The 16,662-nt window shown below is 40.6% G+C and overlaps 1 protein-coding gene across 1 annotated transcript in view; it reads right to left on the reverse strand.

Moving 5' to 3' along the window:
• The window catches only part of LOC111144434 (CUB and Sushi multiple domains 1), a 1,720,260-nt gene that overhangs the window by 1,478,071 nt on the left and 225,527 nt on the right, over positions 1–16,662 (reverse strand). Inside the window, exon 2 of the mRNA XM_022498737.1 lies at positions 16,260–16,372. The gene's annotated coding sequence lies outside the window, so the exon portion shown is untranslated. The remainder of the gene's footprint in view (positions 1–16,259; positions 16,373–16,662) is intronic.

The following is a 16,662-nucleotide window of genomic DNA, read 5'->3' on the forward strand; positions in this document are numbered from 1 at the left end:
TGTGGCTGAGATGGGCTTGAATAGGGTTGAGGGCTCCAGGGTTGGCCCAGAAAACTAGGGAAGAAAACGGGGAGGGTTTAGAGCACTGTTTTCATGGAGATGCTCCATGAAAATTAACTTCCATGTCCAATCACGTTTGGGGAACACTGCTCACAAAATCTCCCTCTTGGAAGCCCAGATGGTCATGGGAATATTAAGGATGTTTCTTTGCTACCACCTGTAATTTTAGCTTTACCGTCTGGTCAAGAAACTTGTTTAACTTCATTTTATACTGCATATTCCAAAATCCCGTTTGTAAAATCACATTTACCAAATCCCATGTAAGTGTTCTGCACGAAGCACGTTTATGCAAAAATTGTTACAGAGTTCAGACATGTATTCAAGGATGAGATATAAATACGAAGATGGGGAAACTGGGAGCAGGGAAAATAAGTTTATAAAGATGGCATTTCCTATCATTAAATATAAAAAAACTATAGCCCAGTTGAGTTTTAACTAGTAGTAAGATGGGAATTTACATTAAATTCATGATTAACATTTCTGTTATACTATTTTACTTACGTTTACATTGTACTCGTAGTACTAATATCATATTTATATTAGTCTATTCTTGTTGAAAATTCATTTGGATTATGTTTAATATTATTATAGTTCATATTGTTAAATATAAACTGAATTTGAGGAGCTGTAAGCAGGACCTAAGCCAAGAGCCTTCTATCATTACCCATGAAGCCAGTGATAGTACAGGTTGGCACTCACTCTGGACCAGGCACACCGCTAAGCAGCTCACATGTCATTCTCCCATGCAGGGGCACCTGGGGGGCTCAGATGGTTGAGCATCTGTCTTTGGCTCAGTTCATGATTCCAGAGTCCCGGTTTCGAGCCCCGAGCTGGGCTCCCTGCTCAGCGGGGATTGTGCTTCTCTCTCTCCCTCTGCTTCTCCACTTGCTCGTGTTCTCTTTCTCACTCTCAAATACATAAAATCTTTTTTGAAAACTTTTAAAAAATTTACCCATGCAATTCCCCAAATGGCCTGTGAAGCCATTAACTCTGTCATCATCTTGGTTTTAAAATGTGGACAAAGGGGCTCAGTGATGTTCCCAAGGCACAACAGAAAACGATGACACAGAAGTTCAGACCCAGGAGGTCTCCTCCGGAGCCCATTCAGCACGGCTGCTGTCCCATGCACGGGTCCCATCCATGCAGCACTGGTGGCACATTATTCAGAACAGGGGATCCTAGACCACCGTCCTCCCCACTGGCCAGCGAACATCTGGAATGGACCCTCGCTTCAGAAAAGACATGTCAACTCAATGTGTTTTATTCAAAGGAGGGTGATGGACTGTTATTTATTCAAAGCCATGGTTTTGCATGAACTGGGAGTACTTAGCCTGGGGAAAAGAAGAAAGAAAAAGATGTGGAAAGGGAAATTCTAGTTACCTTAGTCGATCGAAGGGCTTGCCATCTCTTCTTAGACTCAGCACCTTGCTTCTCGGTTGTCTAAAAGTAGGCTCTAAATTCTGCCAGCAATTCCCCTCTAGCTGTGCGAGCGCACACTGCTTAGCTTGATTCCTTACTTGAAAAATGGGGATTTTAATTCCCATCTATATTAGTGTGTCTTACAAAATGAAATGAGGCCATAGCAGTTCAGTGAATAATTAAAAGTGTCATAAAACCATCAACCTAGGTCTGGAGTTCTGCGAAAACATCAGGGGTTTTGCTGTTTTTGCTTATGGTCAAAAAGAAACAAAAACAAAAACAAACAAACAAACAAAAACCGTGGCTTTGCATGGCACTGCCTCATCTCTGTGCAAGACACATAACCCTTTTCCCCGACAAGCTCCAAGAGACAGGACGTGATCTTCCCAGAACCTGGAGTCAGCACACACGTGAAGCATGCTTCAGACGTATTTGAGTTTGGTGAGCGATCACAGACAAATCCTGAGTCAGAGCCCCGCACGCCTTGACAGGCAACTTAGAAGAGAGCCCCTGGGTGGTTTACAAACAGCATAGTTCTTCTTAGGCAATCCTAAGTAATACTCGCTCTGAGAAGTGCTTTGTTTCCCTCGATTAGTATTCTGAGTAATGCCTGATGCTCTGATAGCCTGTCCTGTAACAGGCATGACTGTGACCAGGGACAGGGCAATTCGTTCAGACCGGCTTCTGTTCAAACTGGCTGCTGGAAACAAAGCCAGCAATCTTATTTTTGGTCTATTAGTAAAACGACAGCACTAATTCATTTCACAGAGGAACCCAACAGCTGTCAGGCGGCAGTGAGCATAACAGAACACACGTTACAATTTAGTTATGCCGAGTAGGACTTTTCCACTGGCACAGTTTTGTACTGTAAAGAGCTCCGAACCCTTTCCAAAGGGTGCAAGTGACTTTCGCCAGTGTCCTCAGAGAGGACAATTCCAAACACTAGAAACTCTTCACCCCCGGGCCTCCACTGGCCCATTCAACACATCCAAAATGACGAGATGTCAGGAAACGTGAAGGAGAAAGAGATGTGCCGTGAAAATGATTTTCAAAACACAACTTTTCCCCCAACCACATAAAAATCGGACCTTACAGCCCCCTCTTTCTCCTACGTCTCCTGCTAATTGTCTCCCGGTGCAGGGGTGGGTTTTAAGTCAGGATCGAGGAACTGACCTAGTGTTTCAGATGTAGAAGTTTGAGGAGTACCTTTGGGGTTGAAATCCGAGGGCGATGCCTGTGGGCCTGGGAGCTTGTGAGGAGGAAGGACACACAGAAAGGAAACTCGGGGAGCTGACACCACACGCAACAGCAAACGTACACACTCGCAGTGGCCACGTCTCACACACAAAATACAAAAGTGAAAATGTGCACGAGCTCTGGGCAAAGTATCAGCAGATGACGTGTTCATCACCAGCTTCTGAAGGGTCTGATTTCCTAAAGCCCCGCGTCTCCTGGGGTGTCAGTCGGGGATGCACAGGGCTGTCCTGTCGGTCACAGCCAAACAATTAGCCTGGCCTTCATGGGGAGCTCTTTGTCAGGTCACTGACTTTTTTCTACTGCATATTTAGACGGTGGGTTAAACAAAGAAGCCAAACCCTCCCAGCAGGAAAAACCATCAGGCTTCCGAGAGAAGGAAAGAGCTCTGGCTTTCCGGCCAGGGTCCCATGTAATGGCCGCCTATCCTTGTGGATGAAGTTTTATTGGAACTCAAGGATGCTCACTCACGCAACCCCTGATTAGGGACTCGCTCATACTGCAGCTCAGCTGAGACAGAGACAGGGCGGACTGGGAAGCCAGAGGAGTTACGGTCTGGCCCTTTAGGGAAGAAGTTTGCCAGTTCTCTTCAAGGTGAGCACACCAGGACCCCAGCTCTGCGGTCCCTGCGTGGCAATGTCATTTTGGAGAGTTATCGCACCTCGTGGAGTAACGCTCTAGGAGTAAAGTCATCACGTACAAAGTTGTAAGGGTTAAATGAAACTTAATGTACAACAAAGGCTTTTTTCAAATTGTAAAGTCTTAACGAGACTCTGTGGTTTAGCATGCTGGATGGCTTCTTGTTCTGAAGTTGTTGAAAATGGAAACAATCACGTTGTCTTGGTTAAAATCCTGCCTAAAGTGTGTTGTGCAACGTGAGTGTTGTACGTAATGCTGTATTTCATTGTAATGCTGTGTTCTGTTTGTCGTTTACACTGAAAGCACAAATGGCCTTATTTTATAGGGGAGTCTACACATGAAAGTAATCACTTACTTTTTCAGGAACTTGGTAATAAACATATGAGGATTAATTATAAACACCTGCCAGCCAGTTCCTGTGTCTGGGTGAACGTAATATAAAAGTAATTCATTATCACTGTCCTTATGATTCACGCATCCAAACTTCTCTTCCAAAAAAGAGTCAAGTAAATACGTAAATTTTGATACACATGTCAGAATTGTGCCATATGGGAAGGTTTTGAGCAAGTGTGAAAGTCTTCAAAAATGAAAAATAAGATGTGGAATGTTAAAATCCCATTTTTATGAGTTAAGAAGGATAAGGCATCCAAAGCTGACATCGTTCAGCATCTCATTCCTGCACAAAACCTCCCATTTGTTGCCTCCTACACTCGGGCAGAACTGCAGGAGGAAACCGCAGTGTCCCCCACACACCAGCTGTCTACTCACCCACTCTCCTCTCTTCCCACATGGAGCTTTCCATTCCATTATTCTAATATTTAAAAACATATTTTAGGAAAAAGAGATGCCTGATTCAAAAAAAACCCCACAAAATTAACATTTGAAGATGTATTTGATTAAAAGACTACAGAAGCTTAATGAGATGTATATAAATTAATGTTGCAAGTTGACAGACCCCAGGTCATTTTTTTTTTTTTTTGGCATTAAATGATTTTTTTTTTCTCTCCCTGAGAATATGAAAGAAATATAAGGTTATATTTTGTAAGAACCAATGTCAAGAACGTCTGCAAGGAAGTTAGTTAAAACAAACACGGAGGCCGTCTGGAAAGGGCATTTCAACTTCTACTGTCATGAAATGGGTACTTGAGCAGCACCAGACTTTCCATAATTGGTTTTTAGAGAAAAGATTTGGGAGGACACAAATACAAGACAAAATTATTTGTTTCCTTGATTTATAAGCTTAATTTCACCTCTGAATTGTAAGCTTTTGATTAATGCTGGTATACAATCAAAGATATTTCCTGTTTTGGTTTCTTCCCCTCTGATTAGCACTAACGAATAAGTGACTTAAGCGTTTACAATAATAAGAGATGAGTGATTTTCTATAAATCTAAAACTGTTCTAAAAATATAGAAAATGGACCAACTCATAGAGTAACTCTATATGGTGCCATTTCCAGCTAATCAATAGAATCAGTGCCTCATTTGGTTGAAACTAAGAATAAATCATAATGGACTATTTCTTGAAATATAAATTCCATAGAGGTCACCGTCATATCTATTACTCACAAGAGATTGTAGATAGCCATTTTCTGACTACACTTAAAGGAAGCAAGTAAAGCAGAGAAACTGCCCAATGAGGTTGGAAACTTTTTAGACTAACAAACCCTTTGAGAACTACGCTTCAATTCAGCAACACAGATGCCGGACACTCCGTGACCTGTCAACCTTAGGTAGCAAGGATATCAGAAAGGATAATAAATTTACATGCTAAATGCAAAGTCAGGAATGGAAATGAATTCTGAATCTCTTCTAGACTGATTTAAGAACTCTGCAGATAAACGTTTCTATCCTTTTTTACCATTTGAATGCATATTTTGTGTTTTTTCCACCATACATCAGAGTGTGAAGCATTGTTCAAAGCTTAAGTTTTCCATATAGCTACAGACTGATTATATTTAATGTGACATATATATCTTTCACAAAAGGATCCAACGAAGGGAAGTGTTTCTCTATCTTTAAAACTAAAATGATTTTGATATAACTATCACATGTAATATTTTTATTCTAATTTAAATATTTGACATCTCTTTCCAGCATTCTTGGATTCTTCTGGTTTCTATGTATACCTGTGTTTAATTTTTTTCTTTCCATAATCCAAATCAATCTCATTCTTTCCCATCTTTTCCTTGTGTTACCTCAGACTAACCAACTATAACTAGCAGCAACTGTAAAAAAAAAAAAAAAATGTAATTTTTCCTTTCCTCCAGATCTCTATCCTATACTCCTGTTATTTTCAAAATAATGAACAAATCAACAACAAAACAACAGCAAAAATACCTACAGACATGAGTTGAGATTTGAGAAAAATTAAGAAGTTACCTTAACCACAATGTGGAATTTCCAAGCTTGTCCTAAAACTAGTAAGTATCACCCAACCTCTTAGCTGGGATAAAATGGCACTTTGCATTCTCACTAATGGACTCTGGGAAACAGACTGAGGGTTTCAGAGGGGAAGGGCTGGGGGGATGGCTGAGCCTGGTGGTGGGTATTAAGGAGGGCACGGATTGCACAGAGCACTGTTATACACCAACAATGAATCATGGAACGTACATCAAAAACTAATGACGTCCTGTATGATGACTAACATAACATAATTAAAAAAAGAAAAACAAAAAATCATCAACATCTGGCAATTTTTCTCACTACATAAAAAAGACGAAGAGACACAAAGTGGGGAGAAGGAGGGATGGGGTAGACACAATGTCCAAGAATAGGATGGCAAAGACGATATTAGCAAGAGAGAGAGAGAGGGGCATAAGCCTCAAAGAAGGGTATTATATAATTCACAACTTGCAGAAATAGTGACACATTATACCTATTCAGGGCATCTTTGATACGTCTGCAGAACTAGAAGCATGGACTAAAATTCTTACGAACCAGAGACGGAGCCAAACCATTGCAGTAGCTAATTTTCTGTAAGTTTCCCAGCAATGCTCTGAGGCTGGCGCCGTTCATGCCTCATCTCACAGGGAGGAATTTGATGCAACCAATGCCTATGTAACACGTGTGAGGGGCACACGGGGGGTGACTGGGAAACCAGAGCACACCAGACCTCAGGATCCATGCCCTCATCTACGTGCAGATATCAACACAGTTAGATTCCCCTAACATTTTCCATCCCTAGTACCCACATAATAGCTAGCCCAGGGCTGACGGTCTTTCAATGGCAAGAGAGGGCATCTGATTTCCAACATAATGAGCCACACATAACAGATCCATGACAACAGCAACAAAAAGACGATCAAAAATCACTCCGTCTCATAACTTTTGTTTGTAAAACTTCATCTTATGGAACGATCGATTTTTATTCTTCAAATATTTCCTGAAATGAAATGAGTTATTTCAAATATTGTGTGTGTGTGTGTGTGTGTGTGTGTGTATATATATATATGTATATATATATATATATGCTTACAGGTTTGAAGCAATTTGACACAAGAAATTAGTTAAAAAACAAACAATATTAATAAAAAATCTTGGGAGACGAGTGGCTAAAAAAATAAAATAAATTATAATTAACAGAGAATATTTTAAGAAATATGTCTGTTACTTGTGGTTTGGGAATTCCCTTTATGGACAAACATTAACCAATCCTTATTTTGTTACCGAAAATGATCTGGAAGATGTCTTTCCTCTGAGATTAGTTTGCCTTTTATCATGTCCCTTGTAGACAGGCTACTGTTTCTGTATGTGGACTTGTAGTCAGTATGCATTGTTTCCTCTCATTTTCAGATGACGGAAACGTTTCAGCTGCAGTGATGGCCTTCGAAGGCAGGAGGTCATCCATTTGCAAACCACATAATCTTGAAGAACTTTTGATCACCTGGGTCAACTTTTCATTCAACTTCCAGATGTGAGTCAAAAATTCACTTACGAATACTGATTTCTGGGGCTCCTGGGTGGCTCAGTGGGTTAAGCCTCTGCCTTCAGCTCAGGTCATAATCTCAGGGTCCTCGGATCGAGCCCCACATCGGGCTCTCTGCTCAGCAGGGAGCCTGCTTCCCTTCCTCTCTCTCTGCCTGCCTCTCTGCCTACTTGTGATCTCTGTCAATAAATAAATAAAATCTTACCAAAAAAAAGAATACTGATTTCCACATCCTGTTCAGAAAGATCTTCTTTTATGATGTTTGTTATTTAATTTTTTAATGCTCCTTACAACAAGCTAAATGATGCAAGTATACAGAAAAAAATCAAGCAATCCTTCTTCCTAATTCCTCCCCAAAGTCATGTGCTTTAACAATTCCCTGCATATTCTACAACTCCCTGAATATGCACACAGAAGCACATGTGTGTATGCAATGCACGTACATGATACATGCACACTCAGACACACGGACATGGGAAGACACCCTTGTGCAAGAACTTCAAAACACATTTTTTTCACCAAAATGGGATTCTACTGTTTTCTTCCCTTTCATATATTATGGACATCCCTTTATATCAATGCATACAGGACTAAGACTAACTGATTCTTTCTTAATAGTATGAGCAACTTGGAAAAAAATACTTCCTTATAGTGATGCTTGACGGAATATTGCACATAGTGATGTAATGAGGGTGTGTGCGTGTGTGTGCGCACACGTGTGTGTGTGTGAGCAGGGCAGAAGACTGGCTCAGACTCTCTCAGTAGGCCTCCCCACAGAATGTACTATTTTAATGAATTTATAGTAATCTTCTCCTACTGAATCAGAAACAAGACTTTCTAATGCGAAGAGCACAGATTTCATCTCTCTGGGGTAAATACACACTAATTAAGTTCACAAAACCAATATATATAAAATCAAAATGCCAGATTAGTAAATTGCAATGCACAGGACTAGGAGGTTTACGCTGATATAACAGTCCTTCTTCTCTCACTTCAGGCCTGTGTGTGTCACCACATCACAACCCGAAGGCTCCTTGCGTACACGTGCAGTCAGAATGGCAGAAATAGGAGACGTGACAGAAATCATGAAAGAACATTTGGTGACGCAGGTAAGCAGGGCTTTCTCACCCATCTACAGTCATTCTGACCTTTTCCTTAGTTCTGGAACTCTCGAGACCTTGCTGGAGCCTGGGAAATGTTTTCTGCACAAAAACCCACCCACCAAACTGTGCATGTCATTTCCCAGCCTCGTAGGAACTGAGATGATCCATGCTCCCCCCCACCAGCCCTGGAGCTCCTGACGCGGTGAAGCCTGCAGAGATACAAGACCGGGACAGAAGCAAGCGGCCTCCCTGCACAGTCCACCGCCCCACGGGCACGGCTGTGACTCTCGGACTCAACAATCTCGTCCCAGAGTGTGCCACTCCTCTTGGCAGAACCGGACTGGATGTGGCTTTGCCTCTGGCAATGTGTTCTGCCTCTGGTACTCATTTTACCTTTGCTTCCTTCATCAAGAGCGTCAATAGCATCGGTTACAGATAGGCCTTGCTCGATGGGTGAAACTCATTTTTTATGGCAGGCCTGAATCTCTTTTCCGCAGCCCCATTGTCTGATTGCCTTAATGTTGTCCTTTCAGAAAGGAATCCTATCTCTCCTATGCCTGTGCTTTTTGGAGGCGTTCATATTGGTATTACTAATAGCAACAATTATTTTCCAGTGCCGTTCCAAAATCTTCGCTTAGCGGTTCTCGTGCAGCTTTCTGAAAATCTCTGCAAATCAAGAACTAAAAGGATACCCAGGCTCTAGGACGTGCACCCGGACAGGGTCCGCTATGAGCACCAACAGCTTTGCTCACTCTAAGGTAAATGTGTGTCCTTACTTGCGCTTACCCACTCACACAACCAAAACCGTCAGGAGGAAAGGCATTCTAGACGTTCCCATGTGTTCCAACCCCAGTCCTTGTTATTAACCCAAGATCATGTTTGAGGGTCAGCTAATGGACAGCTAACTGCTGTCGCTTGGCCATCCCGTTCTCAGTCAGAAAGCTTTCTTTCCTGCCAGGTGGGTCATTCATGTTCCACGCTTTAATTCTGGTTGAGTTTGGATAATCACTTCAGGAGAGAAATAAATCAGTGCTGACATTCTAAATAAAGCTTCAAGCTTGAAGGGTAATAATCTAGTTGCTCTTTCTAAGTCCAGATCCACGTGTGTTAAAGGAAAGAAAATTCGGCTTGAGTGATGTGTCAGAAGGAAATGCCAAACACATTCAGCCAATGAGAAACGCACGGTCGGTCCAGAGCCCCACCCCAGCCCTGGAGCTCCTGACGCGGCGAACCCCAGAACAAAAGGGCTTCACTGGAGCCAAGACCCCCTGTTCCCTGCTGAAAACCTGTGGAGTACATGAAAATGTTGGCCATTTGCATCCATGACATAAATGCATAATAAATGAAATTAACCCATTTTAAGTCCTCACAAGCTTACAATAATGGCCTGTATTAAGTCCATTATTTTTTAAACATGAACATTTTAAGCACATTGTGGACCACGAATCTCTTTGTCTTTAAACAAGTTCAGTGCTGTTTTAGAATCTTCTAGATGAGAGGAAGTGTTAACCAGAGGGAAGATCAAATTCACATCAGTTAATTGGGGCACTTAAAGTGGTTTTCACTTTAGGGGTTGAGGGGAGAAGAAAAATACTAGATGAAATTAAGTTGTGGTCAAATGTAGATTTCTTATCAAAATCTGGTTTTGAATATTTAGGTGGTGACAAATGTCAAGGACTCAAATGTTCCTTTAGCACCTACTACTCTCAAGGACACAGAGACGGGGAGCCAGATGGTTCCCAAGGCCAGTCTGGAGGCAGAAGTGCTGTGGAAATTCGGAACTTACCAGATGCAGATCTCCCCTCTGCTTTCATGGTTTCCGACGCCACAGCCATGTTGAAGGGCCAAAAGATGACAATTGTGAAATGAAAGCACGATTAAAAAGCTGCAGTTTATGTAATAGTCCGGTGGAATTCACTCAGCTTTTGCTTTCAGGATGACACAGAGGAATTGCTGGAAGCCACAGATGAAACCACATAGAAGTGACCTCCTCAATTGAGGCAGGGCAGTGGGGCTCTGCTCCACGTCCCTGTGAACCCTGAGGAGAATGGAGGCCCAGCATCTCACCCTCCAGGCAGTCCTCCATCAACCTCCCCTTACTTCTGCATTCCTCAACATGGTACTCAGTTTTCTCCACAGCCTTGTACATGACTCCTCCCCCCCCGGAAGGTCCCCCCCCCCCCGCCTTCCTATCTTCCTGCAAAGCTTCTATTCAGCCCCTGACAGAATGAAGACATTTGCCACAGGAGTTTTTTAAACACATCATCTGAGATTAATTCTGTAATGACCTGTACCTGGCCCCCAAGGGCAGCTGGCCTTCCTTCTTTGCCCAACCTTGTCAAACACCAACACTTGTCAAACATAGTCTCTATGTTCCCCTGAAAGGGGCCATGTTCTCCTTCACTGTGGCTTCAGAACCACCACGGCCCTTCTCATCTTTGTGTTCCTATCACTTAGCTCAGCACTGGGTCTCTGGGAGAGGCTGAGTGAAAGCTAAGTGAGTAAATGAGAGAAAGAATGAACGAGGACATCTGTGTGTCCATTTGCATAACCACACACACATTCCCCGGCGTACACCTAGGTGCCTCTGTACACACGTGGATGTATTTGCACATGTACATGTGCGAAAACGTAATTCTCTCACTGTATGCATGCAAGTGTCAGTGCACACATTCATGAGTTTACATTTGCCGATGTCGCACGCAAATAAGAACATGAGAGGCTAAATCTCGAGGGAGTAAGGATTAGAACTTCAATACAGAGTTGGGCTTGCGTGTCTTCTCTGCTTTCACAATTCTGTAGCTATGAGGTCTTGGCCAGCTGGATTCCTGTCAGTTATGACCTCACTTCCTCTACCTGAAAATATGAGGCTATTTAATTTCACTTATAGGAATCCTATAGGAATTTAATAAGAAAATGGATACAGGAGTTCATACCATCCTACACACACACCTTAGTACACCTAACGTACACCTTAGTAGGCAGAACATGTGTTATAATTGGTAGAATGAAGGACTTTAAGTCAAAAAAATTTAAAAAAACCTTGAATAATTCCTTTAGAAGAACATTTTATAACCCAGGGGAGGCTCTTAAGCTATCTTCATGGGCAATTGTTTTTCTCATTCCAATTAATGAACTGTTTTGTATGAAACACGATTTCTTGCCACAAGCAAATTTTTACTATTTAGCATGTCAAATTCCTCCTCGTTATACCACCAGTATTTGTTTCATTCAAATATAACTTTCACTCAGAGTCTTATACTACGTGCATAAAATTGAAGTCCGGTATATTCTAAGATAGAAAGTTGGAAAGATGAGGGAAAAGCTGAGTGTGTAAAATCAGCATCTTATGATCAAAATATATGACTATCTACATGTGTCGTTAAAAATGCTCCCTTTTCAGCTACCATGTCAGCAACAATTTTTAAGGAAATCTTAAAAAGAGTAGTTTCCCACAATTTATCAGTTTTGCCTAAGAATCCAGCGTAACCTCCCTTCTATCTCACCAGATGTAAATATCTATGTCAAAATATGAGTATGATTTTCATTCTGATTCCTTTAAAACATCTGCTGTCCCATAGATAAAAACCCTTTGCCAATTGTTCAAAGAAAATTTGGTTCCAAACCAATGGAATTGCCCTACACGTTTGAAAAATGTTCTATGCAAGGAAGTATTGATTCTAGTGAATACACACGGGACTCATTAATCTGAATCACAGAGTTGGTGTTTTCTACCCAAATGTAAATGGTATTAGGCATAAAAATTCTATCTCACAGAAAATGTGGAATTATGAAAAATACAACCAATGTCCAAGAAAACTTACTTCACCTGCAAAATGTCTAAAAAGTCAACCTAAATTATGGTACATAATTGTGAAAATTGCATTTTTAAAAAATTTAATCAAGAGTAAAATGATTAAACATCAGCAAATAAAAATTAGGAAATAGTCTGTGAGATATTTGAATGATTCCCAGAACAAAAACCAACATGTGCATTAACATAAGAAAAGTCATTTAAAAATAAATCAGACTTCAAACCAAAATAACTCAAATGTCAGGTTGAAGAGTTTTCATGCTCTATTTGTGAATGTTTTTAACATTTAATTACTTTGTCATAAATTAGAAAAAACATTAGAAATAGAGGCATCTCAGAAAAAAGAAAGAAAGGGAGGAAGGATGGAAGGAGGAGGGGAAGGGGTGGATAGAAAGAAGGAAAGAAAAAAAGAGAGGAAGGAAGAAAGAAGAAGACATCTTTTAAAAAGTGAAAAAAAAAATAAGAAGTGTTCTTTGGGACACATTGCCTAGATTTTCACGCCATTGAACTGATTTGTTCTCCTTGACCTCAAGTCAAGTGATGGCCATGCCTCGTCATGCGTGTTTTTCATTACATAATATTTGTCATGCCTTGTCCAATCTCCTAAATGATATTTTTCTTAAGTTATACATAAACTTGATGAAATAAATGAAGCATTTTTTTTGGTAACTAAAATCTTAATGAAATAAAGTTGGCAAATAGAAATATATAAATAAGTGCTATTTACATATATGACATTTCAATACTGGGCAAATACAGGAGGTCTGATAGTAATCCTTGTCATGGTACATTATGTATAATCTCAATGTATTCTATTGTAAATTTATCAAAAAATGTCAATCCCTTGGTTTACTATAAAGAATAATGTTCAATGATGAACCTAGCAAATGCAATCTTATAAAAAACCCTATTAAGTTGGTAACTTCAATTTTACTGAAGTATGTATGTATTGGAATATGTTGATTTCACTGAGAATCTATAAATTTACTAAGACTCCGAAAGTCTCCATATTTAGAGAGTCAATTACTGTTGATAAGCAATGTTACTGTGAAATTTATAAGTATTTCCACTTAATTTCCAGGGTTAAATTCATTGACTGAATGCATTAATTAGAACATTTAAATTATTGTTTTCATACTCATTATGCAGTATAATATTTCCATGCATGAATAATAATTTATGTAAATAGCATCATTCCAAATCACTGCCAGAAAACTATGGTGTTCAATGCCCCGATCAAACTTGTTATCAAGGTTATCATGTTTAGACATTTTTTTTTAATTTTTTATTTTTTCAGCATAACAGTATTCATTGTTTTTGCACCACACCCAGTGCTCCATGCAATCCGTGCCCTTCCCTAATACCCACCACCTGGTTCCCCCAACCTCCCACCTGCCGCCCCTTCAAAACCCTCAGGTTGTTTTTCAGAGCCCATAGTCTCTCATGGTTTACCGCCCCTTCCAATTTCCCTCAACTCCCTTCTCCTCTCCATTTCCCCTTGTCCTCCATGCTATTTGTTATGCTCCACAAATAAGTGAAACCATATGTTTAGACATATTTTAAAAGTTTGAAACGTTTTCTAGAGTTTAAGCAAATGTTCTTAAAAATTCAAACATCAGTCTGGTAATGTTAAATACACTCTAATTGTATCTGGAAAACGGTAGTGGTTTAAGACTACAGAATATTGTGTTTTTGGACAAGCTGATCAACTGTTCTATAACTAAATTAAGTTTCCTTTAGAGGTCTTGGAAACGACATTAGAATCTTATTATAGTATTCGGGTTAGAACACTGACTTGATGGACAGCGTCCTCAAAATGAAAACTCGAGAGAATCAAGGAAATCTGAATCCCCCAGAGGATTCAGTGTTCTGGCTCCCAACGAAAATCGACATAATTTCCTGCCCCTTATTCTTGGTTCTGCTTTATATTTTATTTGGATTGGTATGTCTGTATATTTTATGCATAATTTTCAAGAAAGTCTCCCTTTCTTCAGTGGCAGTACCTACAGCTGTATCTAACTTCCCCGTGGGAACGTGGACTATAGACAAGTCAGCTGGCACTTGCAGTGGAGGTTTTGCTCTCCTCCAGATAAACCCTCCAGGCCCCCATCCTCTGTTGAGACCACAGTTAACTTTATTTCTCCAGGTACTACATATTGATTTTCTCAGGAGACCTTTAAGCTAACGGAGAAGTATTTTTAAAATAGAGATACAAAATATTATATACAATTTTAGTTTTGTTGAAAAAGCACTTTTTAATGCAGTATCTTTTTTTGTTCTCCATTCAAGAAAAAGGCTTGTATCTGCTTGTAAATATCAGACTATATTATAATGTCATTATCTAAAATATAAATTTCAAAAAAAAGCATGTCCGCAGATCAACAACTTTACGATGTACGTTTAACTGAACTCCTGGTTAAGTAGGTTTCCTCTTCGTTTAAATAAAAATAATAATCACTCATCAGTGTTCTTTGCCGTGGAGACAGTCTCCCCGATCGTGTGTTTTAAACCATCAGGAAAACCAGTAACATCCACAACAATAGTGCAGAGTCAGCGGAATTATTCATCTGGCAATTATCCAACATCAACCGCGTTTCCACAACATGTATCTTAGGAAATTGAGCAAAATATCATATCCAAGTAGCAACTCTGTCAGGAAGGAGAGGAAAATTGCCAGTTTCTAAAATATTGGAGCATTATCAACCATCTGAGCAAATACCAGATATGTGGATAGGACAGCCACGGGTAGCTAGGACCAAGTGCCTTAGAAACACTTTCGAAATGTTGAGCAAAAAAGAAATTATGTGAAGTTAGCGTACGTAGGAAGTGGTAGGTATGCGCACATTGGAAAGCTTATAGCACCTATTAACCTTCACTTAGCTTGTTACTCTCCAAAGATTAAGTTACTCCCTGATGGTAACAGACTTAAGCACCTGCAAGTGTATTACATATCCTGCCAGCGTATATGCAAATCCAGGGGCCTGAAAGACACTGGAATCAGAAGAGTAAACAATGCTAACCATCATTCCATCCAAAACATGAAATAAGAGGATAAACAGGTCTGTCTAGATACTTGTGCGAAGACAACATTCTACGCATGTTTTCTGGTAATGCGTAGTAGCCAAGCTGAGCAGCACAAAGCATAGTAGATTTCATCTTTCCACAAAGAACGGTTTTCCCCCAAGTGCACTGAGACTCTGCACAAAAGCATAGGCAGAGGTGACTTAATCCAGAACCACACCCTAACGAAATAAGGCCAAACTACCCATGGGCTTATACCCCTACCCTCAGCCTATTTCCAATTCACAGGCTCGGGAATGTATTCACATTAAAGTTAATAGACTCTGTATTACACAGGAAGGAAAATCTTAAATGTCTCTGTAAAACAAGGTGAAAATAGATAGACCTCAGCATTCACGCTTAAAGAATTACTAGAGTAATTTCTTAAAACGGAATTCCTGAAAGGATCATCTTTACCACCTCCTCTCTCAGAGGCTGAATTCTCTTTCATCTTTTTAAAATGCCTGTCCCCAAGTTCAACAGTAGTTCAACAATATCAAGCCTCCAGTGGGCACCTAGGCACAAAATCTGAAAACACAAAATGCAGACGCCTTGCCATGAAAAAACAGTAAAACCAAAACAATCTTCTCAAGTAAAAGTCGCAGCTTTGACAAGAAAAACTCGCATCGTGGAATTCTCTTTACTTAAGCACTCACGGCATTACTGTCCAGCGAAAAGTTAAGAATTAAATTCTTAAAACACTTCCGAGTTCAAAGTGAATTTTTCACGGAAACAGTGCTGCGAGTTAGTACTCAAAATGATCAAAACTTCTCCGCCCCACGTCAAAAGAAAACCACTTCTCCAACTAAAAAGACTACCGCCCGGAGAGGAAAACGGTAAACACACGGTTCGGCCCGGAAAGTTTGGCAGTGACGGTAGCTGGTGCTGTGCCGTCCTGAATTCGTTGCACAATTGCACTGAGATCCGGAACCCCCAACCGCAAGCAGGAGGAGGTCTGGACAGCATGTCCAGGAATGTCCTACCTTCATACAGGGCCTTGAAGCCTTGGGCGCTCACCGCGAAGTCTGTCGTGAACCACAGCGTGAGGATCGAGCCCGTGCTGACGACGGAGGACGGCAGCTGGAATCCCGACAACCTAAACCATACAGAGCATAGGAACAGAATGAAAAAGCGTAAGTGTGTGATTCAAGCACATTTGATGATGTCATCGCACGTCTCGTTTCACTGCCGCATATTCATCTGAGATATGAGCTAGACAATTACATCATCCACTCTCAAGGTGTGGCCAGGTAATTGTGATGAGGCACGTTCAAGCAACGGTCCATTTAAACCATTTTTTGAGAAAATTCTTTCTTGAAGATATTGCGCAATACACCACTGCAGGAAACAGGGGCATGAAAGTTAAAGTCATCCTCATGCCTGCTA

Source organism: Enhydra lutris, unplaced genomic scaffold, assembly GCF_002288905.1.
Source record: "Enhydra lutris kenyoni isolate GAN:26980312 unplaced genomic scaffold, ASM228890v2 scaffoldscaffold11, whole genome shotgun sequence".
Lineage (NCBI taxonomy): Eukaryota > Metazoa > Chordata > Mammalia > Carnivora > Mustelidae > Enhydra > Enhydra lutris.